Source organism: Hemicordylus capensis, chromosome 4 (genome assembly GCF_027244095.1).
Source record: "Hemicordylus capensis ecotype Gifberg chromosome 4, rHemCap1.1.pri, whole genome shotgun sequence".
NCBI lineage: Eukaryota > Metazoa > Chordata > Lepidosauria > Squamata > Cordylidae > Hemicordylus > Hemicordylus capensis.
The window spans coordinates 164,361,974-164,387,704 of NC_069660.1; the positions used below are offsets into that span (position 1 = coordinate 164,361,974).

At 44.8% G+C, this 25,731-nt stretch overlaps 1 long non-coding RNA gene across 4 annotated transcripts; it reads left to right on the forward strand.

The window, feature by feature from the left end:
• The first annotated feature begins 3,936 nt into the window (after positions 1 to 3,936).
• Positions 3,937 to 25,731, forward strand: LOC128324395 (uncharacterized). 4 transcript variants are annotated; one of them, XR_008306832.1, is made up of 7 exons: positions 3,937 to 4,071; positions 5,186 to 5,265; positions 7,983 to 8,122; positions 10,386 to 10,496; positions 13,820 to 13,963; positions 23,380 to 23,465; positions 25,296 to 25,731. It is a non-coding gene; the product is annotated as an uncharacterized LOC128324395 (long non-coding RNA). The 4 variants fall into 4 exon arrangements; XR_008306831.1 differs by lacking the exon at positions 3,937 to 4,071 and adding an exon at positions 4,129 to 4,210; XR_008306830.1 differs by lacking the exon at positions 3,937 to 4,071 and having other exon boundaries at positions 4,977 to 5,265.

Sequence of the window (25,731 nt, forward strand, 5' to 3'; positions counted from 1 at the left end):
CCACAGCCCCTTCCACATTACTATCCATGGTAATGTCATTTATGAGCAGCACAAGAGAGGCTCAAAGGGGCAAGGCTCATTTATTGTCAGGTTTCAAAATGCTCTAAGAAAATACATAATAAGGAGCCTTATTATTCTTAGCCTTCTTTTATGCATTTTCAGTTGTGAAGTTTTTGCAATTGTGAAGTTTTTGCAAGCTAATGCCTGCAATCTCCAATGCCTCTTCTCCTCTCTGGCACAGACAAGGCCCAGCTCCAACCCAGTCCCCTTTCCACTCTCCTGGCAAGCTCTTGAGGAAAATTCTTTGGCCGCTGCTAATTACACTTCCTCTTGCCCCCTCTCTGTCCGGATGCATCATGGGGTTCTCCAAGGAACTGCTGCGAAATGCCTTTTAGAGGCATGTGAAGACCTTGAAAAACTACAAGCCCCGTGGTGCTTTGCGTGCATGCTAAGGACTGCTCCCCTTGGGTGTGGGCAAAGGCTGGGCTAGAGTGTGTCACATCGGCTAGTCACCCATGAATAAGAAGGCAAGAGGGGGTAGGGGTTGGGCTACTTCATTGTGATGCCCAAGCGACCCCCCGCCCCTGGCGAACAGCTGGCACAAGCAAGGCTGCCGAGCGAGCTGCTAATCGTCACTCACGCCACTGCTGGTAGGGAGGGGCAAGCAAGACCATGGAGAACTTTAGGAGCTTGTGCTATCCAGGAGCAGACAGGAATCCACTGAAGGAGCTTGACATGATGATAGAGAGGTTAATGATTTTGGCAGCCAAGTGCTGGTGACAGGTGAGGGGGAAAGATGAGCCAGTGGGAGATGATGAGAAGAGAAGCCCACGGCACCAGTGCTGCTCCCATGGGGGCCCTCCAAACAAGCTTGGCCAACCACGTGCATGCTTGACCCTTGCCCTTCATGGCTTATTAAATCTAGTAGGGAGGGAATTTTTAGCTGGATCCAGCAAGTTCTAAATGCCTCAGTGAGAGAGGAAGTGGTCCCAGCTTTGTTGAAGAAAGCTATTATTCAACCACTCCTAAAGAAACCCTGTCTGGACCCAGAGAATGTAAACAACTATAGGCCTACGGCCAATATTCCCTTCCTGGGCAAGGTGCTTGAGCATGTAGTGGCTAACCAGCTACTCTTGTGGGAAATGGATTATCTTGATCCATTCGATCAGGGTTCAGGCCTGGCTTTGGAATAGAAACTGCTTTGGTTGCCCTGTGGGATAACCTGCATAGAGAGAGACAGAGGGAGTAGGAGTGTGCACAAAACCGGTTTGCTTGGTTTGGTTCAAGTCTAAGCCAGACCCAAACCAAGCTGGGCATGTTCGGTTTTGTGCCTCCAAAGAACCTGCTCGGCTTGGCTCGAATTCGAGCCAGTTCGGGGGGTTCTAACATTAAAAACTCACCACCCAGTCCAGCAGCCTCGGGTGTGCTGCCACAGCCATGGGAGAGGTGTCCACAGTCTCCCTCTCCCTCGCCAGCCTCCCCCAGTCCTCTAAGGGGTGTTTTGGCCCATTTGGGGGCTGTTCTTGGCCTTTCTCCAGTGGAAGCAGCTGTTTTGGAGGCTGCTACACATGTGCCCTGGGCATTTACATGGCCTGGGTTATGACCCGGCCACGCAAATGGCCAGGGCTCCAAAATAGATGCCACCACTGGAGAAAGGGCAGAAATGGCTGGGAAACGGACCAGAACGGCACTTAGAGGACCAGTGGGAGGCTGGCAGGCAGAGAGGGAGGCGGCAGCATCCTCTGAGGCCACCAGACCTGACAGTGAGCATTAATTAATTAATTTTTTAAAAAAAAATAGAACCCCGCAAACCGGCCCCGAGCTGGCCCAGTAGGGTTCAGCTCAACCCTAAGCCAAACTGGTCCCAGTATGGCTTGAGGGCGAGCCCTCAAGCTAGACCAGTTCAATGGCAAATCAGCTCAACCTCGAGCCAGTTTGCACATCCCTAAGGGGGAGTACAATCCTGCTGATTCTCTTGTACCTTTCAGTGGCTTTCAATACCATTGAACATGGTATCCTTTTGGATAGGCTGGGCAAGTTGGGTGTGGGGGCACTGCTTGGAGGTGGTTCTGCTCCTACTTCAAGGCCTGTTTCCAAAAGGTGGTGCTGGGGGATTACTGCTCAGCCCTTTGGCAGCTGTGCTTTGGGATTCGGCAGGGTTCCATTCTTTCCCCTATGATTTAGATATTTGGTGTGAGGTGTCCTCAGTATGCAGATGGCACTCAGTTACAGTTCTCTTTTCCATCAGATGCAGGTGAGGAGGTGACTGTCCTGAATCAGTGCTTAGATGCAACAATGGACTACTGGATAAGGGTGGACAAGGGTGATGGAAAAGGCACAGTGAGAAGGGGTGGCAGAAAGGAAGCAGCCAGGAGCAAACAGGCAGTTTGGAGCAAGAGTCATGGAATGAAGGGGTGATGGGATGGAAGAAATGTGGAGTGAAGGGGCACAAGGCCAGGGTTGCTAATACCACCTCTGTCCCTAACCACATCCACAGCAGCCTTCAATATCATAATGTCTAGGTGCCCTTGCCCTCTGGTACCTCCACCCTGGTCCTGTCCATTCCCATCAGTGGTTCAGATTCATGTGTGAAATATTAAAGAGACACATGGTTTATTTACTCATTAGCATATCCAGCTGCTGGCTTTCCTTCTCCCAATATTTCAGACTAAGTAGCAGTTTGACACAAATAACTCCCATTCAAGGAGGAGTGGAGAGATATTGTAAATATAGAACTCTTAAGCTATGATTGCTCTTTTTAAGCACTCCCTACAATTTCTGGTTAGATAAGGAGAGACGGGGTGGCAGCGCAAAGGGAGGCAGGGAAACCCAATGCTATCACTTAAATAGGTCTATTAAAATGAATGAAACATGGCTTTATTAAACAGATGACATTACATCAGGAACGATAGATCATAAAGTCTCTTTTCGATACTACAATACTATACAACCTTTTAAACTTTTAATCATTCACGTCATATTCCCAGTAGCCATCAGGTGCCTGTGCTCTCTGGCTGATTGAATTAAGAGGAGCCAGCTGGGGAACTGTTGGCTCCTCTTCCCTGGAGCGGTCAAGGGGAGGGAGCAGAAGCTCCTGCCAAGAGCAGTCCCTGGAGAGCCCCGGCTTCATTGGTATTCCGTAGGGTTACTAGGGGGTATTAGTGACCCATTAGGCTTCCGAGTCATCATGTGTGTGCTCTTAAAAATTCCAACCACCCTTGTAAAATATTATTTATCCTGTTTGGCCGTCCTTTGCTCATCTAACTTCACAATAGCCTTATGAGCTTCACCATTAATGGTTTTATTTTACCTACGATTACCTGGGACCATTTTAATATAATTGTAACAATAATTATATTATTGTTAGTTTGCATTCCTGACATCAACACATTGTGTGGTGAAAGTATAGTTGGTATCCAAAATGGCAGTTTTCCACTCTCATTAATAACGTAATTAATAGTGCATCACAGCAAACTTAGTATACCTTGTCAAAACCCCAGAGAGACCAGCCACGAAGAGAGAGAATTGCTGAGCCAAGATCTGAGCCTAAGCCTCTCTGTTCAAAGGACCACCGCTTGACTTCAAAGCCGTCTAACATATAATGGTGCTGCCACTGACTGTCAGCATTATTTATTTAATTTTAAAAACACATATCCATTCTTTTATTTAAAAGAGCCAGTTTTATTTAATGGAGCAGGATAATCCAAGATTTAAAAAATACAAAACAGAAAATAATACAAAAGTAAAAACAGTAACCCAATTACTGTACTAATTCAAAGTCATCTGGAGAGCACTGGAAATCACTTTTAAAAGTTTCTCAGACAAGCATATGAAAAAACACCTCATAACCTCTTACAACAAAACACTTTATAACAAAACAAAAACACCTTATAACCTCTTATAACAGAAAGATTTTATAAGCAAACAAGAAAGTAATCAAGGAGGGAACAACCTGGATCTCCTGGGGAAGAGTTTCACAATGTGGTATTGACCACTTGTTCTGTGTAGCCATCAGAAGAATCCCAGATAAAGGCAGCACACAGAGAAGACTGTCCCTTTAAGTTTGTGAAGGTCAGGAAGACTTAACTGGGATAGGGTAGAGTCTGATGGTAATGAGAGGAAGCAAATAGCAAAAGCTATCAAGCCCTATCCCGCCTCTATTGGTCCCTTGTCCTGAGATTTTATTTGCTCCCCTGTTGGTCCTGAGAAGGTAGCCGCTACACCCTGAAGGTTCAGGTCAAATCCTAAGACCTGGCAATCCTACATTTTACAAACAATAAGTAAAACATGGTGGGAAAGCAATTGCAGTGTGATTGCTGCAGTAGGGTCTGAGGCCTTCATGCCTTGTAGTGTGGCAACAGTGGGCAGTACTATGCACCAGAGCCAAGGGACTCATTTGGTTTCTCAGCCTGGATCTTTTCTAGAGTGGGTATTTTTGGTCAATCCATTCCTTGGTACAGGCCAGCTTTTGAATGGTGTTTTAGTTACTCTTAGTCCAGTCCTAGAGTAGAGGCAGGGCCAATGAACAACCAGCAGCAAGAGCATTGAAAGCAGTCTGTACTTGCCTCTCTGTAAATAATGAGGCTATTCTCACGACCCACAGAAACTGGACTAAGGGAGCCCAGACCAGTTGCTGCAGATTGTGTGCTGCAATGGGAACCGCATGGCTCCCGGCAAGCAAGCCCACATAACTGCCCCCCCCCCAGTGAGGTTAGCGGAGCATGCACTCTGCTAACCCCATTTATCTGATCGTGCGTTGCCATGATGCCACAACATATGAGGAGACACCTGATGGAGAGGCAACAACAAGCCTCTCAGCATTGGGGGGCTCCCCAGAATGCCCCGCGCACTCACTTCTGGATTCCTGCCACCCCAACTGGCTCCATGACGGAGCTGGTAATTGTGTGGGCGGCTGATCCGGCTACCCAGGGCTACCTGCCCGATCTTCTGTGGGGAGAACGGGTCAAGCCCGCTCTCCCTGTGAAACCCCTTACAGCTCTCCACACTGCACATGTGGAGAGCCTCAATATCTATTTCATTAAGCTGACAGTGTTCCTGATTCTACTCCACTGTCTTGTCCTTGCATGCCACAACAATTGTCCTCTGGATTGTACACGGGCAATGAAAGTGGCTAAAAAGTCCTTCAAAAACAAGCCAACCAACAAAACTCCCTTCTTAATAACAGAAAGCCATAGAGGAAAAGGCCTAAAAGACACAGAGGACAAAAAGAAGGCAGGAGAAAGACACAACCATCCTTCTAACCAGGTATTTCTGTCTCTCCCTCACTTGGAATTCTGGATTTTTCTTCATAGAGATAACAGATTGTGTAACACAAGTCTTTTGTTGTAGCCTGTTTTTTGAGTGTAGCAGCCATTTTATCTCTTAGCTCTGAGTGGCAGCCATTTTGAGTGCTTATTTTATTCAGTGGCACAGCATACTTTTCGACCAGTGACTGGTTCCTCTTCCAGTTTTAGGAGCTTCTGCCTTTGTTGTTATCAATATGCTCCCTGCTTTCCCTGAATTTGCTATTTATGACTCCCACTCTACATTGGGACCTCGTGTTGGGGTTTGTAACTATTTAGCAAAGTGCCAAAAGAAGCTACCCACTCCAGGTACAGAGTACAGTGCTGAGTTTAGTTGCTGCAGCTATTGAAGGAACACACATGGAAATTGTTGTACAATCTACTTTAGATTGTACAACAATCTCCATGTGTATTCTTTATTATTTATTGGTGAGGGACATTTGAGATAGGAAATACCTAGTCCTATCTATCAGCTACATAATGAATAGGTAGGGAGAGAGAGATGTTCCCATCTGCTCTCTAAGAGGAAAAGAAGAGGACTGACTCCCTACAGGAAGTACCTGAGGAGTCAAGGCAAGGGTCATAGAGTAGAGGCAAAGCAGGCACAGGTAAGCAGACCCTCACTAACTACCTCTACTCCTAATACCCCTAGTGGTCATAGGATAATTGGTGCAAAAGGTCAATGCACTGGAATTCCATCTCCAACACTCCTTCTCATCGCCTGTCACACTGGCTCATGACTCCCATCTTCTCACGAAGCATCTGGAATCTGTCTCTGGGCAGTGGTTTAGTCAATTCATCTGCTACTATCTCTTCTGTTGGGCAGTACTTCCACTTTACTACCCACTTTTGCTGCATGTCTTGAATATAGTGACACTTTTATGGGAATGTGCTTAGTTCAAGATTTCATCTTCTCCATCTGAGGGATCTGGATGCGGCTTTGGTTATCCTCAGTGTGGGTTCTTGCATCTTTCCTGCTTTGGTCAGGAGTGAGAGTCTTTCGGGTTGAACCCCTTTGTGGGGCTTCTGCGAGTGCCTCATTTCCAGCTCAGGCTGGAAATTACAACTCCTTCCGAACCTGTAGCCCCTTCAGAACCTGCTTCTGGTTCCGACACAGATTCTTTGGGTTCACTGTGTGACTCTCGCTTCATGAGAGTCCACTCACATGATTCCTCTTTCACCTGGATCTCTGGCACAAGTTCTGGTACATCACCTCTATTTGGCATTTGGCTCTTGTCTCTCATCAAAATACACCACATTGTGAATTCTGACCTCTCCACTTGCAGAATCAAGGATTCTGTACCCCTTTTTGCCAGGCTCATATCCAACCAATCTGCATCTGCAATTGAGTTTGGTTCTCTTGGTCTTTGGGACATATGCATAAGCCTTTGATCCAAATACACCTATAGGTCCACTCTCCACTGCTCTACCGGTGTGGCACCAGCTACCCTTATGTTTGGCAGACAAGTTCGCACAAAACTCCCTCAATGACATTCTATGTCAGGACACTGCTTTACGTCAATGTGATGAACATGCAAAGAGTGTGATGAAACAATACAGTGATAGATGCATGTGAGCCACTGTACTACCACTGAAAGTCAGTGACATGGTTCAGGTGAAAAACCTTTGGCCTTGGAACAACCTGTCACTGCCCTTTTATTCTGCACCATATCAAATAATGCAGATAAAAGGCACCATGATCACAGCCCAGTGGAGCAATCACACAGTCACAAGAAATATATCTCACTTCAAACTAGTGAAGAGCACACATCAAGCTTCATGTTCAGATGATGATGACTCCATACGCAGTGACAATGTCATCCCATCCAACTCTCCTGATCCACCAGTGTCTGGAGCTCTGTGTGATCCTGAGCAGTGCCATTCATGTTACGAGCAAAGGATCAATTGTTGAGCTCCAATCTATTTGCAGGATGATACTACATAGCAGTAGCTGGTCATGGATCTGTGTTCTTGTTTTAGCTTTTGATCTGTATTCTTGTTTTATGTGTATAGTTTAGTGTTCCAAATTTTGTTAGTATTTTGATGGGACTGGTCTTTTATTTAAGGGGAAAGGAGGGATGTGGTGTTCTTGGTTAATCCATTCCTTGATCTGGGCCAGCTTTTGAATGGTGCTTTAGTTACTTTTAGTCCAGTCCTGGAGTGGAGGTGCAGCTAACAGCCAGCAGCAAGAGCACTGAAAGTAGTCTGCACTTGCCTCTCTGTAAATAATATCTATTTCATTAAACTGTTAATGTTCCTGGTTCTACTCCAGTGCCTGGTCCTTGTGTGCCACAACTCTTTCTTCTGGATTCTATAGATTGGAGGAGATCTGGGAGTCCAGCCCATCTTTATTCATAACTATGATCGGAAGCATGTCTAAGACAAATGAACATATTTTTCCCCAATGATGATTTGCTGTCCTACTTTTAAGCATTGCTATGCCTCTGCATAAATATTGCCAAACTGAGAAAGGAACCTAAAATAACCATGTGAATCACTCTGGGCCTTCAGATTGACTTGATCTGTCTCTCTCTCAAGATGGCAACATGGGCCTGGTCTATGTCTATAAATAATCACCATGGTGATTAACTAACTAGCTTTGAGATTTAAGTGATGCCACATTATGGCCCTGTGCTGCAGGGAAGGGGGCAAACAGTTTCTCTCTCTCTCTCTCTGTAGCTAGATCCCATGCTGAAAGAAATTAATGCTGAAAGAAACTTCACAGAAGCTTATATTCTCAGACCAACTCCTTAAAGACTTGTGCCACCTATCCCCACCTGCTTGGCACCTTGTTGAATACTCCAAAACAAACATATCAGGTAAAGGTGAAGTGTGCTGTCACGTCGGTGTTGACTCCAGGCGACCACAGAGCCCTGTGGTTGTCTTTGGTAGAATACAGGAGAGGTTTACCATTGCCATCTCCCTCTGCAGTATGAGATGATGCCTTTCAGCATCTTCCTATATTGCAGCTGCCCGATAGAGCTGTTTCCCATAGTCTGGGAAACATACCAGCGGGGATTTGAACCAGCAACCTCTGGCTTGGCAGTCAAGCCATTTCCCCACTGCGCCATTAGGTGGCTACAACGTATCAGACTCCACTCTAATTTTAATATGTTTTACTAAGATAATAAGGCTATTCCCATGAACAGCCCTACTGGGGTTGGTTTGCTCATTTGAAGGGCTGGGATCAATGCTGATCCTGGCACTGCCCTGCTGGGGAGCCCGAGAATTGTCTCCAAGCTATTACCCAGGCAGAAGGGCATGAGTGTGCCCTTCTACCCAGGTACCCGGCCTTGCATGTGTGCACACACAGAACCAGGTGGCAAGAGTGCCCGGCTGAGGGAGGATCCCTCAATGCACCACACTCCTGGCATGGTGCATTGAGGAATGCCAGAGCACTTCCTCCTCTGGCTCCTTGCTCCACCACTTGCTGTTGCATAGCTCGTGTTCAACACCAAGTCGCAGAGCCCAGGACATACTTTGATCATGTGCAGGGAGGCAGGCAGATCAGGACAGATCAATTAATCATTAGTAAAAGAAGTCTGTCACCTGCTGCTAGCGCATGGAGATTCAGCCTCATCTCCAGATCAATGTAGCCTGAGTCGGGGACAGGTCAAGATGGTTTTTGCTGGCCCCATCCATGATCTCTGGGCATTTGGCCTATACAGTGGCCTATGCATGTGCACCCCAATGTGTGTAGGCTGATTGTGCAATATGTAAAAAACCGGAGGGGGATGGGTTGTGAATACTGAACCCGCTGTGTAAACACGTGGAGCTGAGCGGCACAGCCAGCAAGCATGATCTCAAGATATTGAAACTCTTCTCACAATCTGTGAGAAGAGCTTCTGTTGGGTCTGCAGGCAGAGTGGGCTTAGCTCGCTCTCCCCGCAGACAATCCTGCCCAGAGCCTTGGGCGGCCAGATTGGCCGCCCACACAATTGCCGGCTCCATCACAGAGCCAGCAGGGGTGGTGGGGATAGGGGGCCGGCTGGCCCCCAGAAGTTCCAGGATGCCCCGTGCGAGCGTCTTCCCGTCTTCATCTGACCGTCTGCCTCCTATATTCTTATCTCAGGCCACTACCACTGTAGGCAGACAAGCAAGGTGCTAATGCCACAGCACACACAGTCTCTACAGAAACAAGAAGACATCCTCTTTGCAAAGGCATGGCACTCCATACATGCCCATGAGCATTTCCTGAGATCTTTTAAAAGATCTGAAGCCTCTTTCACCTTGGAAGAAAGGAACTCTGCACATGCAGAGAATACTCAGCCTAAGGTTTGAGAACAGAAGGTGGAGCTCTAATTCCTGGTTAGATACGACGTCACATGTCCAATTACTTCTTATGCACAGTATACAATATATAAGCTGCATATGTCTGCTTCTCTCCAGTTAGAGGTTATAATTATACAGGTTCATAGACTATTTCCCCATAGATCTTGGAACAGAATGTAAAACTATACCAGAAACAATATAGGAGATATAGGATTTATTTATTTATTTATTTATCAAATTTGTATACCGCCCCAAACTTTCATCTCTGGGTGGTTTACAATAACATAAAACCAGTTAAAAACATATACAAAAACTTAAAAACACATTAACAATTTAAAAATAACCAGAAATTATAGGAGTCTAAAAGGAGTCATTCTCCTTTAACTGATTATATGTAGATACGTCCAGAGAGACAACCAGAGGTAAAAACAAGGGTGTTCTGCAATCATAGATGGAAATCCTCTGTTAATCTTCATAGCCCAGTTTTAATTGCTTGCATCCATCAGCCTTCGTGTTTGCTACACCTGTCAGGGTTGACACTTGTTTTGTGGGCTTGTCATTGTGGAGACTAATTGGAGGGGTTTGAAGTTGCTGGGGAGGTTGAAAAAAGGGAGGAAAAATTATTTTCAAGTCCAGGCGAACAGAGTAGTAATAATGCTAATTAGGGCAATGGTCTCAAAATCAAGTTTTTGTTGGCCTTGCAGGCAGTTTTCAAAAGACTGAATTGCCTGTTAATTAAGTACACCTGGAATATTAAGGGGGGGGGGGTATGTAAGTATTTTAACAGCCTGCTCATTTGTTAAACTTCAGAACTAAGGTTGCCTACTTCTTAAATGGAAGGTGGTTCTAAAACTTTTCATAGCATGGAACTAAAAATCATCAGCTAATTAAAGGCACAGGAGTGGAAGTATTCAAAAACAGGTAACGTCATTAGCACTATCTACTTAACATTTTGTTAAATATATTTTAATTTTCTACTTTACCTAATCCTTAAAGATGTATCTAAAGTGAATCTGTAACTAATTGCTTTTGAATTATTACAGTTAAAATTAGTCTGGAGAGGTGATATTTGCCAGAGACTTCTTGAGGGCTACTTGTTAAGATGGACCATTTTGTTCAAATCAAATTGAATGTTCTGGGTGAATACAGAAGCTGGGGAGAGAGTGCGCTGCAAACATGCTTATGGCCTTTGTGCCTCATTTCAAGGCACGGATGCCATTAAAAACATTGGCAGTGACATGCTGATGCTGGTGGTCCTGTGTAGTCACACAACACTGACAAGCCCCATGTAGGCAAAACAATGGCTTTTAATTACTCCCGTCTCCCAGTGATGTATCATCCCCTGAAAACTGTTGACATCAAAAATCTAATTAAGAGACTTCACCTCAATTGGGATTTTGTTGAATGCTGATTAATTTTTTTTTAACGTGTCACAAATCGGAGAGGAATAGCAAGGAAAAGTGTAGCTGAGAGTCATCTGAATGTGGGTCTTCAACATGGGAGACTTAGGGTACAGCTCTAATCTGAAACAGGGATTCAGCAGGTAGTCAAAGGAAAGTCTTTCTTGGCCTCAGTTTCCACTCCCTTCTGTGAAATGGGACTACTTGATTGGGTTGTTAAGAGGATGGACTAGCAGGTGTGTCTGTGTGTGTAGTGTACAATAAATTTCAAAGCAGCTTACAATTTTTTTAAAAACCAACCAGATTTTAAAACCAGCAAACAAAAATTTAGAAAAAAAAATCACAGAACAGCAAAGTAAATCCACCTTGATAACTCAATGAAAAAGAAATGTCTTAACTTGCAGGGAACAGGGAGGCAGTCCTAAACACTTTCAGAAGGTCTATAAAAGCTCTGGGTCCAGAAAAAATATTGTAAAATATTTATGTGTAATACTGCTATGCAAAGCATGAAAAGCAACTAAAGCAAGGGGTCATATACACTGAAGAGGCATCTCACCTGCTTCTGCAGTTATGAGTTTTCCAGTTTCAGTGGCAGGGACTGCAGATCCTGAACCAGAAGCCTCAGAACATGATACTGGGGCAGCACATTCTGCTAGCTGCCTGTAAACGAATGGTCAGCTCAAGGCGCTGCCCTCCGGGACCTTGACCTGGAGGAGCTATACTCCAGTTCTAGATTTGGATACCGCTGCCTTGCATCCACTCTGACTTAGAAGATTCTGGGTATGGCAGGAAAAGATTTGGATAGAGCCAAAGCTCCATCGAGGACCGGCCCAAGGATTGCTGGTACCCCAGGTGAAGCCTGGCTTTGCTGTCCCCCACCCCCTTCACCCGCCTAGGTGGGCATCTCCTGGCATCTGAGAGGGTGGGCAGCCCCTGTTGTCCCAGAGCAGGCAAGCCGTCCCCGTTGCCCTCCCACTTGCCCATTTGTTGTCCTTGCCACTCTGCTCCTGCCACTGCCGGCTGCTTGCTCTCCTCATCACCATTGCTGGGAGCTTCTGGGCAGCTGGTCTGCCACTGCTGGTTACAATCATGTTGCCACATCACACGGTGAGGTCATTATTATGTGCTGCAGCAGGCTGGATGCCCAGAAGCTCCCAGCAGTGGTGGGGAGGAGAGCAAGTGGCCCAGGTTGGCGGCCCAGGTTGGTGACAAGGATGGGGAGCACCTGTTCGGTCACCTGCCAACTTGCTCACGTGGATGACAGGAGGTGTGCTCACATGCCCGTCGGGGTGCCCACAGTGGTGGACTAGTGGAGAGGCAGAGTCGGCATTTGCCCCTCCTCAAATTATGCTGCCCCTCTCTGGGGCAGCGGCAGCTGCAGCAAGGGTGGAGTGGGCAAGAAGAAAGTTCTCCCCCTTTACCTTATTTTTTAAAAAGGCAAACCTTTTGTTAAAAGGGCATCAAAAGCGTTTTTTCTTATGTGCGGCAAAAAGCTTAATCCGCCCCGGCTGCCCAAGTGGATGAAGGGGGCAAGAGATGCAACAGTGCACTCCACAGTTTGCAGCCCCAGCTGGCAACCGAGGTCCACCAAATGGGCAACCAGCCATGCTTTTGGCTCGGGTGGCCTGTGAGCCAGGCTGCTGGCGCCCCTCTCTGCTAGGGATGTGCACAGAACCAGCACCTGTGTCCGCACACACATCGGCCATTTGCGTCATTTATTTATTTAAAACATTTATTTACCACCCAAAATGCAGGTCTCTGGGCGGTTTACAACAAAACAATAAAAACAGATAAAAAGATTAAAACATTACAATTACAATTTAAAATGTCAAACCTATTAAAAACATAATTAAAACAATATCTAATTAAAAGCCTGGGCAAACAAATGTTTACCCAGGCTTGATGATGATGACCAGGGGCAGCAGGGAGGCACGCTGTAGCCCCACACGCACGCTTTTCGTGAGAGTGCTGGGGGGGGGGGCTGGCTGGCAGGTAGGCAGTGCCTCCCTTGCCCCTTAAAGAAAAAAACCCTGCCCTCCGGAACTGGTTTGGTGCTCCTAGAATGGAGCACTGGACAGTTCCGTGCCCATCCCTACTCCCTGCTTGACTCCTTAGGCAACTGCCTAGTTTGCCCTGACTCCATCTGATCATGTTGTTAGGAGTACATTTCAGGTGGTTCCACCTGAGGATGTGGGCAGGCTACTTGGAACTCTGAGGCCTATCTTGGCCTTCATGATTAATAAAATCTGCTAGGAGGCTTTACAGACAGGGCTTCTGCCCCGAGTCTCTTTCAGGAGAGAGTGTGTGGGTTCACACACAAGCCAGACTTATCCTGAACTTCTGACAAGATCCTTGGACCCACTCCACATACAAGTCGGGCTTTGTGATGCGAATTCTAGCTTATCTCGAGGTATTTCAGGATTTTTAAAATGCTGCTTTTAAGTTACTTTTTCTGAAAACACCGGAGCAAACAGGGAGAGGCACTTACATAGAACCATTAGCATGATAAGAGGCATGGTCTCCTCAGAAATGCAGATCTATCTCTGCAGGGAACTCCCCCCACCATTGGCTAGGAAGGAAAACACTGACGCCTACCATGTGTACTTGCGAAAACAGAGGGGAGGGGATGCTTCCCTCAATGCCATGAGTGTACTTTGAAGTGGCTTTGCTCAGCATTTACCCCAAAGCCTAAAGCCAAGTGCGAATAACCTCCAGGATGGGGTTGGGTAATTATTAGAACAATGAAACTTTTCTCTGTATTTTCACTGCTACTTTATATTGCTTTTAGTTGTATTTTAAATTTGTATTGTACATTTTAATATTGTGTTATGCTGTTTTTAACAGTTGTAAGCTGTCCTGTGCCTATTTATCACAAGAGGAAGTGCACACTCATATCCTTATTGAGTTTGGACAGTCGCAGTTTGGACATATCATCCAGCCCCTTATCCCCAGGGCAAGGAGTGAGATGCTCAAATGAAGATGTGAAGGGTGAGAATCTCCTTGGCTTACTAGTATTTGCTATTCACTCCACCCCACTGTGGCTCTTAGGCTCCACCTCCTGAGTCATGAAGCAAGCTGGGCTGTTCTGAGTCTTGACAGGCCAGATGCCACTAGTCTCCACCCCTAATCTGCCAGACCCCACCTTTTAGCTCCCATACTCTGCTCTTTGGTCTGACAGGGCTCAGAGCCAGCTCTCTGATTCCACCCCCAACGTGCAGGCAGATTTCCAGGTGCCACCACACTTCCCTGCCATGACTGAGCTCCTCAACATATCCTTATTGAGCTCCTCAACAACTTTAGTAGCAAGCAGGAATGTAGCTATATCCCCCAGTGGGCAAAGGGATTCCCTTCAATATTATTATCTTCATATTCAGGGTTGGGACTACCCTATGCTTATTCTGATTAAAAGGGATAGCATACATTATACAGCTGAATGAGTAAGCAAACAAACCTGCATGGATAATGCAAAATGTTCTACATTCAAAATGCAAGACTTCTTCAAAGCCTGCTTTGGGCTGCAATCCTATCCACGGTTACTTGGGAGGAAACCCCATGGCTAAAGAGACTTACTTCTGAGTAAACATGCAGAGGATCAGGCATAAATGCTTCCTATGAATTCCACTGTGTTGGCCCTTCATGTGGCTTAGTTCAAGGGGCTGCCCTTTATTCCTGAAACTACAGTTCCATGGAATGTAACAAGCTCCCTCTTATCTCAAAGAACTGCACCACTCTTCTTGGATCTGGCCTGCTTAGCCTAATCACTGGAGGCTACACACAGCCCTTTTCCAGCAAGCTTCATAAATTGGCAGAGGTTAGTGATATGCATCCTTTGGCTTTACACTTTACAGATACCCCAGGTATCCCAAGGAGGCTATATCAGAATTCTAGACCAGGCTGTGCCTGCCAATTGCTAGTTGTTGAGAGGTTTTTTGTGGGTTTTTTAAAACCTTATTCAGAAAACAAGAACATGGAAATCAATTTTTTCCCATCTCAGTTATGGCTGGGAACCCATCACTTTCAGCTCAGCTACAGGATTAATCTATTGAAGAGTTTGCCGGAGTTTTGCTGACATGTAAGCATTTTCAGAATATATTACATTGCTCCCCCTCCCAACAGCACTACTTTATAAAACTGGTTGCCTTTGTCCTGGTACTCAGCAAGAAGGAGGTGGGAGGCGAGGAGAGGAGCAAAGCAAATAGGGTTTTTGTCCGAGTGTGCTCCTGAACTAAGGCTAGTGTTTTTGGTTTGATGTATAAATCCAGGGTACAGACCTTGGGCTGGATCTAAAAGTGCTCTTCCACATGCCCACCGAAGGGCTATTGCACTCTTAGCACCAGGGAGTCTCCAGACAAAAGTGAAACTACATCCAGAGGTGCTCTTCTGCTTATACAAATGGAAGGCTGACAGCTGCTACAGACCCTATCTGTTATCCCATGGTGCAAACTTGTGCAAGCATTTATGATACAGCACTAAAGGCTATTTTAGTTGGTTAGTTAGCTCATTTATATAGCCCCCATTCACTGTTCCCTCTAACAGGGATTCCCAGATGTTGTTCACTACAACTCCCGGCATCCCCAGCTGCAATGGCCTTTGGGTAGGGATTATGGAAGTTGTAGTCAACAATATCTGGGAATCCCTGTTATAGGGAACACTGCACCCATCCACAAATAGCTCAGGCAGGTGCGCAGTCTGAAATAAAACCTTTTAAAATATTAACATAAAACTCATGTAAAACCATTAAAACCACTAGACTATTATTAAAATCCAGGCTGAAGAGGCAGCCTTTTATGGCTCTCTGTCCAATGGATGTCTTTATCCAAGGTTGATAATGGGGAAAGTAGCTGAAGGGCTGGGGGAGAATGGCTGAAGGGCTGGGGACAAAATGAAGATGGGGCAGGGAGCTGGATTGGTTGCTGGGTGGGGGGAGAGACAGGGGCACAGTTGCTCTGTTCTGGGTCAGCTAGTTGTTGTTGTTGTTTATGTACTGCTTCTCAACAAAATAGTTCTCAATGCAGTTTACATAAAAACAAATGAGAAGGTTCCCTGTCCCAAAAGGGCTCATAATCTAAAAAGAAACATGAAACTAGGCACCAGCAACAGCTACTGGAAGGACACTGTGCTTCTGGGCTGAAAGGGGACAGCTGTTCTCCCCTATGCTAAAAGTAAGAGAATTACTACTTTAACGGGTGCCTCTAGGGAGCATCACAGTGAACAATTTGGTATGGGGCGGCTAACAAATGAAGTTTATTATTATTCTTTGTTTAGTTAGCAGGGAAGAAATTCTGAAGAACATACTTCCCGATGACCTGCAGATACCAAACAGATTTTAACACTCGATAATTAGATCAATAATACCAAAGCAACATCTTGCCCTCAGAAGAGAGCAGAACCTCTCTTCCCTTACCTTTCTTTTCCCCTCCTCCTCTCCCCTTTCTCTCATTCTCTTCCTTCTCCCTCCCTTGCTGAGAAACAGAAAACAGGGATGTGCACAAACCGGTTCAGTGGTCCTTTCATGGACCACCAGACTGGTTTTGAGGTCCAGCCAGTCTGGCGGTGGGGGGGGGTACCTTTAAGGAACAGGGAGGGTGCTCTTCCCCCACCACACACACACACACACACACACACACACACACACACACACACACGTTTCCCCCACCAGTGCTGTGCCCAAAATCACCAGTCTGATGCTGACCGGGGCGGCATTTTGAGGAGAGAGAAAGATTAAAGCAGATGCTGACAATATTTTAAAAAGACTTTGGATGAATGTGCCTCAAAATATTCTCTGAATGACGCATAATTTTCTCAGAAAATTCTGAAAATTTTCTGCTAACCTTTAAAATATTCTTTGAATATTCACCAAGTAATTTTCACACTATCATTTCCAGAAATAGTGTCTTCTGGAATAAGAAATAAATAGGCTTGTACCCGAAATGTTTCGGAAGCCATTATGAAGGCCTCTGAAACGTTTCGGCTCCAGGGGCCGTTTCGGCGCTTCGGCACTGGCGAGGTAGTCCTTTAAGGGCAGGGGAAGGTGCACTCTCCCCTCCCACCACATTTCCCCCACCAGCGCTCCATTATTTTTAAACCCCTCGGGGCATCAGCGTTCCTCCCTGCTGCCCTGTTGTCGTCATCGGCTGGAAGTGACCTGAAGTAGCAAGTGCGCATGTGCCTGGTGTGCGTGCTTGCTACTTCCAGCCACTTCTGGCCGATGACGACAACGGGGCAGCAGGGAGGAACGCTGATGCCCCGAGGGGCTTAAAAATAACGGAGTGCCAGCGAGGGGAATGTGGTGGGAGAGGTGAGTGCACCCTCCCCCACCCTTAAAGGACGATCCCCGCCGGTGCCGAAGCAACTTCGTGCACAGGCCTAGAAATAAGCACCAAACATGCTTATTTTCAAGTTCCTTAAAAACTTATCTAGAGATCCTTAGAGATGCACATATCAGGCAGTAAAAAATATGATAAATAATTTGAAAAAAAGAAATAGAAAATAGTTACAGGTGATACTCCTGGTTTAAACTGATCTTCACATTTAAACCAATTAAGGTAGGGAGCCTTGGATTAGCCTTTAGAATTTATAAATATGTCTTTGTATACTACCAAAGCATCTGGTTCCTCTAATAATATCTCTCTGAGGTACTGTGATCTCTTTCTCACAGTACCAAAACAGAAACTCTCACGGAGCCCTTTTGTTCTGCTAAAAGCAGGCATTATAGGTGCTTGGAGCAACTCGGAATTGCAGATTAACCACCTACGGAGTCTAGGCCTCTAGACTCAGGATGTCCAGACTTTTCTTCTCTGCTCTTCACAAAACATTGTTTTGTTCATTAAATAGATTCTATCAGCCACTTATCTAGCTTTTTTAAAAGGCTGTGTTGATTGTTGCCCGCCCGCCTGCCTGAAAGTATGCTCTTTAAGTATTCTGGAACTCTGAATTGTTTGTTTAAAATGCTCTCAAGGGGTCATCTGTGGATAGATATGCAAATTTACATTAATCCTGTGTTTAAAAAAATCAAGAAGTGTGACTTTGAGATTTGGAGAATAAGTCTCTGAAATATTCTTAATATTTCTAAATATTCTAGCTGAATTAAAGAAATTAATATTTCTTTAATCCTCTCTAATAAAAGGCTTGGTGTCCATCTGTGGACAACCAAGCATGTGTTTGTGCCTCCCTCGGCTGTTCTGAGCATGCGCAGAGCGCATGCTCAGAACAGTCTGAGGGAGACACGACCGCCAGCACCTGGCGGCCATGTTGGGTGGCCAGAAGCGGCCTCCCCGAAGAAACCGGTGAAGCCCCGCAAAGCCAGGAAAGAGGCAGCGGGGGAAACTGGTGCTTTGGGCGCAAAGGACGCCTATTGCATCCTTTGCATCCATAGCGGCAGTTAGGGCAGTGGCTTAGCACAGAGAGGAGCTCTGTTCGCGAGCTCCTCTCTTCTTCGCAAAATATGCTTTTACTTCGCCCGACTGTTGCGGGCTGGATCTGGTAATGAGGGCTTGGACAAGAGGGAGGGGGGACAAGGGCAAGGACAAGGACAAGGGACAAGTTGCTCGGGCAGGGGGGCAAAGGCGAGAGGGAGTGGGGCAGGGGGGGAAAACTCTCCCCTACTAGCGCCCGTTATTTCAATGGGCCTGAAAACACTAGTATTCTAAATATTCTACCTGCACCTAGCTGAAGAATAATTGGATGAATTTGAACTGGAGAATATTCTTTTCTGAGTCTAATTTTAAATATTTTGACTGACATACTGAGCAACATTATGTACACCTTGCTACATAACATTCATGCAATTGTGCAAGTACAAAACTTTGCACAAATGAAATTACACAATAGTTCATCCATTGGAAATAGTGGTTGACAGAGAAAGCAAAGATGCAGTGAAAGAGCAGCATAACGGAACTTCCCAACTAACTGTATCAGTGCAATGCAGCTCCCCTTCAGGGGAAACAGCAATTTTTGACACCTTCCTCTTCCACAGGAAGTCCTCTGTGTCACCTGAAAATATTTCCCTGAGGGTTATGCAGCCCTTGGGGACTTAAAAAAAAAAAAATCTATACTGCCCCAAACGCATGTCTCTGGGCAGTTTACAATTAAAATCATTTAAAACATTGACTCAATTAACAATTAAAATCATTTAAAAGATTAAAAACATTTAAAACCTGGTATTAAAATTATTTAAAACTATAAATCTAATTAAAAGCTTGGGTGAACAAATGTGTCTTCAGTGCCTTTTTAAAAGTTGCCAAAGATGGGGAGGCTCTTATTTGAACAGGGAGCGCATTCCATAGTCCAGGGGCAGCAACAGAGAAGGCCCGTTCCCGAGTAGCCACCAAACAAGTTGGTGGCAGCCGCAGGCAAACCTCTCTAGATTATCTTACTAGGCAGTGGGGCTCATGGCGAATAAGACGTTCTCTTAAATACCCAGGGCCTAAGCTGTTTAGGGCTTTATAGGTAATGACCAGCACCTTGTATTTTGCCCAGAAACGTATCAGCAGCCAGTGCAATTCCTTCAATACAGGAGTAATATGGTCTCTCCTAGATAACCTAGAGACCAACCTGGCTGCTGTGTTCTGAACCAGCTGAAGTTTCCGGACTACGTACAAAGGCAGCCCCACATAGAACGCATTGCAGTAATCCAACCTAGAGGTTACCAGCAGATGTACCACTGTTTTGAGATCATTCATCTCAAGAAACGGACACAGCTGGTGTATCAGCCGAAGCTGATAAAAAGCATCTCTGGCCGCTGCCTCAACCTGGGACAGCAGGGAGAAGTTCGGATCCCAAAACACCCCCAGACTGCGTACCTGTTCCTTCTGGTGGAGCGTGACCCCATCCAGAACTGGCAGATCAAAATCGTCTCCCAAGTTCCAACCCTGCACAATAAGTACCTACGTCTTATCTGGATTTAGCCTCAGTTTGTCATCCCTTATCCAGCCCATTACTGCCTCCAGACAGGCGTTTAGGAAGGTTATGCCTTCTTCTTCTGATGTTGATATGGAGAAATGAATTTGGGTATCATCAGCATATTGATAACACCCTGCACCAAATCCCCTGATAATATCTCCCAGCGGTTTCATGTAGATGTTAAACATTAGAGACAACACAGAGCCCCGAGGGACACCATACGAAAGTTCAGATTTTGAAGAACAACAGTCTCCAAGAGACACCATCTGGAATCTGCCCGTGAGGTAGGAGTGGAACCACTGCAAAACAGTGCCTCCCCACCCCCAATCGCCTCAGACGTTCCAGAAGGATACTATGATCAATAGTATTGAAAGCCGCCAAGAGATCCAAAAGGGCCAACAGAGTCACACTGTCAGTTCCCAATTGGAGATCATCCATCAAGCTGACCAAGGCAGTCTCTACCCCATAGCCCACCCGAAAGCCAGTTTGAAATGGGTCTAGATAATCAGTTTCCCCCAAGACCACCTGGAGCTGGGAGGCCACCACCCTCTCAATCACCTTGCCCAACCATGGAAGGTTGGAGACAGGCCTGTAATTATTTAACTCCAAGGGATCCAAGGTAGGCTTCTTCAGAAGCAGTCTAATGATTGCCTCCTTAAGACAAGGAAGCATCCTGCCCTCCCTCAGAAAAACATTTATAATCTCTACCAGGCCTTCTACAACAGCCTCCCTGCCAGATAGTATAAGCTATGTCGGTAAAGGAGCAAGAGGACAGGTAGTAGGCCGCACCATTCCAAGCGACCTGTCCACATCCTCAGGAGTCATGGACTGGAACTTTTCATGATTCACAGAGGGCTTCCCGGAGAAAGCGATTTCCCTGCTGCACTGGTACAATTAGTTAGGAAGTTCTGTAAGGTTCCTCTCTTGCTTCACTGGTGCATCCTTGCTCTCGATGTCAGCCACTAGCTGTACTATTATGGAACTCCATTGTCCAACTGAATGACCATTATATTACATGGCACACATAATGTTGCACAGTTTGTCAGTCATCAGAAATAAGTAACAGTTGTTGACCCTGTCCGTTAAATATAGGACCTGAAACACTAGGCCCTAGTACCTAGTACTAGGTTCCTAGTACCTAGTACAAAAGTACTTTAAAGTACTAGGTACTAAAGTACTAGGTACTAATTTAATTTACTAATTAATTTAGTATTAGGTACTAAAGTACTTTAAAGTACTTTAGTACCTAGTACTAAAGTAGACTTAGTTTAGTGCTTCCAAATTAGAAGAGCAATTTAGCAACAGCTATGGGATAAGATAATTTGGGAAGCTGCAGAATGCCCTCTCTTGGATATTTCTGAGGAAATACACAACTGATGAGGATGCTTTAAGCAAAAGGCATATCATTGGAGTAGACAGCTGACTGGGTTCCTTCCAACTATAATTCAGTGAATCTCTTTCCTGCTATTTCTCTGTTCATCTGACTCTTATTGTGTATGCCTAAGCCAGAATGGAGTTTTTCACCACGGGGCTCTTCTGCTCAGTAAATAAATAAGAGGGGGTGGGGGGGATAGCAAGACCTGTGAACAAAAAAAAAGTGAAAAATAAATCAAAAATAATGAATGGATAAATAACCAGCTCTTAACACACATAAAAATGATCAAACACATCTGTATAACAATTAACAAATTACATATGAAAATACAATGACAAAATACCAAGTGGAATTACAAAATACAATGAAAGCATGAGAAACAAAATACAATGAAAGCATGAGAAACCAGAATATACAGGTGTCCAAACACAGTCCGAGATGTCTTCAAAATGAGAAATTGAAGAGTACATATAGTACAGGTGATGTCCTCATATCCCAAAGGGAGGAGATAAGTGTACTCAGTAGAATGTTGTAAATGCGCATAGTTCAAATCATAAATCCTTCATACGAAGAAAGCAAGCAACCTGCTCTGTAATGACTGATAATAATTAATGATGAGAGACAGGACACACCAGGGGAAAATCACAACAGCCAACCCAGGATAAGAAGCTGTTTCGCCAAAGGCTTCATCAGGGGCTGGTTCCCATTAGCACAGGACAACAGCAGAAAAACATTTCTTATACGGTCAGTTTTCTCCAAGCATGTTAAAGCCTCAAGGTTCAACCTTCTCATTTTGAAGACATCTCGGACTGTGTTTGGACGCCAGTATATTCTGGTTTCTCATGCTTTCATTGTATTTTGTAATTCCACTTGGTATTTTGTCATTAATTATTATTATTATTATTACATTTATATCCCGCTCTTCCTTCAAGGAGCCCAGAGCGGTGTACTACATACTTGAGTTCCTCCTCACAACAACCCTGTGAAGTAGGTTAGGCTGTGAGAGAAGTGACTGGTCCAGAGTCACCCAGCTTCATGGCTGAATGGGGATTTGAACTCGGGTCTCCCCGGTCCTAGTCCAGCACTCTAACCACTTTACCATGCTGGCTCGTATTTTTATATGTAATTTGTTACTTGTTATACAGATGTGTTTGATCATTTTCACGTGTGTTAAGAGCTGGTTATTTATCCATTCATTATTCATTATTTTTTATTTATTTTTCACTTTTGTTTTTTTGTTCACGGGTCTTGCATTTTTCCCCCCCTCTTCCATTCCGTGGACCCCAATTTTTTCCTTGGTTGTCAGTAAATAAATGAAACTTCTTGCAAAACCATTGGTAACAAAATATGGAATGCTTACATCATCAAGTTCATTACCACTTGTGCAATTTGATCATGTATATGAAACTCATGTGTAAGCTAAGCATGTTTCTTTGTGGGGGGAAATGAAGATCTCTAGGGCACTTTATTTCCTTTTATGTCTCTGCAAAGTAAACTGAATTGTGCTGAAGAAGGAGAAAACTGGCTTATGCTTCCTTTTGTTGTTGTTATGATCTAGGCACTGGAGGGTCTTGATAAGGTTCTCTCTTCTCACCAAGACTTCAGAGAGAGAGAGAGCGCCATAGTAACTGAATAATCAATTAATCCTCCCACTGAGCTCCATTTACATAAAGTAAAATACAGCTTCCTTGTATTCCATACAAGTTGTTTTTATTTGTCTAGACTGCAGCTATCACAGCCAGACTGTGTGGACAATTGCTACTTCTTCTTTTGCTTAGTTACCATAAGTCATTTAAGGAAGGGAGACATAGCAATCTGTCCCAGGTGTTTATAGTTCATGTGCGAGGCTTGCAAGGGTTGCACCCTAAGTACAAAAATGTTTATGGAGTTGGTTTATATATTTATTATAGTGTGTGTGACCCAGCCTGTTCCATTAGTTCAGATTAGGACTGGTAACTATTTTAAAAGAAGATTAAAAGTGACTAAGTATATACAGATACTGCTTTTCAACAACAACAAAATGTTCTAGGACCATTAAAGAATAACTATTTTCATATTTTTATTTAACAGCTTTCATAAGTATGTAATTTTTAATAAGTAAATACATTCCAGAATCTTTCCCCTCAAGATGTCTAGGGACCTCTGGGGCCTTTAACAAGTGAGCAAATAAGAATACTGAACGAGTACAAATGGAACCAGACAAATTTGAGGAAGGTGAGTTTTCTGTGGAAATCTGTTGTTCGGGCCCACAAAAATAGAATTCCTCATGTAGGTTTTGTTGGGGGTAGTGACTTATATAGCAGAGTATTTCAGGAGCTAACTCACTCCCATTACAGCAGAAATTAACAGGGTCTCAGGCACAGCTTGTAAATAAGCATGGAGATTGTCTTAAGGTTAAAGTAATCTACTTTATTTAGAAGTAGATGATAAGAAAGCCCTATATGTAGCTGCTGGCTAGATATAGGTGGTCATAGAGAGACCTATAGAAGCATTGTGCTCAGAGACTGAGCTAGAAACATTCTGGGGAGAAGAAGAAGGAAGTCACACCCAGGAAGTTCTTGAGTACATACTATCACCTGAGGGGGCCATAGAGGCAGAGATAAACAGGAAAGAGGAGGAGACCCTAACTGACTATCTCTGCTCTAGTTGTCATTATGCTTACTGGTGAAAAAGGTCAATGGCATCTGGAGCTGGATCTCCAACAGGTTTCACAGTAGCTGTCATGATCTCCTTTAAAGGAAAGCACATTTCTACCTGACCCCTCTCACTACCACTCAGTCCTTCATTAAAATCAACAGTGTTTATACTCTGTGTTCATTTTTGCGAGCTTGGAGCCTAAATCAGTATCATATTTCATGGACATGCCACCTCAACGTTTTGCATGATTGATTTTGTTAAAAGGAAGAGTAAATTTGTAACTGTAAAAAGGGTTGTTTCTGTAATCCTTTTGCACACACGCAAATTGTCCTTGATTTCCTCCCATTTGCTATGAGAGGGAGGCAGGAATGTGGCTCTAATTAATGTAATAGGGATGAGCAAATGAGTCCCAATCAATTATGGTTACATTTGCTTTCATCATACTTGCCAGCGGTTGGTGAATTCTCTGACAGTTTGAGTGCAACGTTTTCAGAAGCCCCCAGTGAATCAATAATGTGACATTCATAAATATGCACATTTTGCAAAGGCCTTTCTCTGGATTGCCGCACGGGGGAGGGAGGTATTAGAGTAAACCTCAGGAGGTCCTGGGAGTTCAGAGTAACTGCAGTCTGGGCTGGAGGTGTGAGGAGGGGGAGGAATGACAAGAACTTCACTGCGGAGGGGGTGGTCTGAGTGGCTCCAGAGAAAGAGGACCATGATTCAAATCCCACCAGGGTTGGCAGTTATCAGCAAGGGTCTATCAGATGCTTGCATTGCTATGCAAAGAACTGCCAGTGTCTCAAGGCAAGGCTACACCACAGATTTAAATTGTGTTTGTAATTTCCTTCTCCTCCTGGGAGACTGGATAAGGAATCTCTAGGAGAATTGTTAAGGCTCTCATTGAACTACAATTCCCAGGATTGTTTGCAGGAAGCCATTACAGTTAAAACTTGCATACATTTTCAGGCTCCCAATGTCTCCAGCGACATATGCTTATATTGTAAAGCCATACTGAGAAGTGTTAAACAACAATAGTGGGTATTTGCATATAGTATATATAATGTCAGAGAAATATTGGCAGGAACGTATAGGACAATAATTGGAGAGGGGGTAGGATCAAAGACTCCCCTTTCCTTTGCAGTGCAGAGATACACTTGCTGTCACAACCTAGGACGGAAGTATCCTTGTGTGAATGGGCCATGTGCCCCAGAGCTACCTGCAACATTGCTGAGGATTCTGGGACCTGTGCAGTTTATATGGGGAGTGGCTGCTCTTACACTTGAATGCTTTGATGCAGAATGTAGCGGGTGGTGGGGAACTCTGTGTGTTTCTAATATTTATTAAAATTCATGTCCTATTCTGTCCCCAGTGCTCTCCTCATATAACAATACTTTCCTCATATCTTAGGTCTCGGATGATGCGAGAAACCCCTTAATGTATATCAAAATGCTTGCCTCCGCCTGCCCCCGATAGGCTAAGAACGGTAAAATTGCCTTTCTGGATCAGACCTTCCTGTCTTCCTTTCCTAACAGCAGCCAGCCAGATGCCTCTTTCCTTTGTTTCCTTCAGAAAGCAAAGCGTCTAAGCAAAGCTTCCTCCTCCCCAAATGAACATCATCTCTTCTTTACATTGAGCAGCCTCAATTCTCCTCCACCTTCTAGTTTTACAGCAGCACAACTGAGAAGCAGGCCTGTGTGATGCGTCTGGCTTTTGTTCATGATAACAGACACACCTTACAGCTCCCTTAAATTGGCATATCATTTTCTTTTGCTCTTTCTCTTTTTCTTTGTAGCTGTATTTGCATATGTATGTCAGGGCCCATTCATACATCTCATCTCCATAA